Genomic DNA, 496 nt, shown 5'->3' with positions numbered 1-496 from the left:
ATGGACACGGGATCCTATCCTCCTCTGTTTAGCCAACAAAACAACCCAAACCAGAACGTTGACCTTGATGAATCCATCCAAGATGTGGAAGGTTTGGATCCTATCCCTCACATAGATCTTCAATACCTTGACTTGGACAAGCTTGGAGGAGCCTGCAAAGATTGGGGTCTATTTCGTTTGGTCAACCATGGGATTCCTTCAGAGCTACTGATTCGAATCCAGGACCAAGCCAGAAAGCTTTTCTCCCTTTCGTTCGAGTATAAACAGGCCATTCTAAGGAGTCCCCTGTCTTATTTCTGGGGCACTACGGCTCGTACAACATCTGGGGGGATCCTGAGGAGTTCCAAGAGTATCAGTTGGGTAGAAGTCATTAATTTCCCGCTGGGTCAACTCCCACAGTTCCAAGTTGAAGATTCATTACTTGACTCTTTCAGGTAAAAAACCTTTTATCTGCTTCTTATCCTTTCCACAGATTTCAGTAGGGTATACTGACTGA

General features: G+C 45.2%; 1 pseudogene; it reads left to right on the top strand.

The window, feature by feature from the left end:
* LOC110412880 (gibberellin 2-beta-dioxygenase 8-like) overlaps positions 1 to 496 on the top strand; it is a 3,689-nt pseudogene continuing 3,193 nt past the window's right edge.

The sequence above is a fragment of the Theobroma umbraticum genome, unplaced genomic scaffold (genome assembly GCF_002168275.2).
Source record: "Theobroma umbraticum cultivar Fairchild unplaced genomic scaffold, ASM216827v3 scaffold_95.0, whole genome shotgun sequence".
In the NCBI taxonomy this organism is placed as follows: Eukaryota; Viridiplantae; Streptophyta; class Magnoliopsida; order Malvales; family Malvaceae; genus Theobroma; species Theobroma umbraticum.
This window is presented reverse-complemented; position numbering and strand designations above follow the sequence as displayed.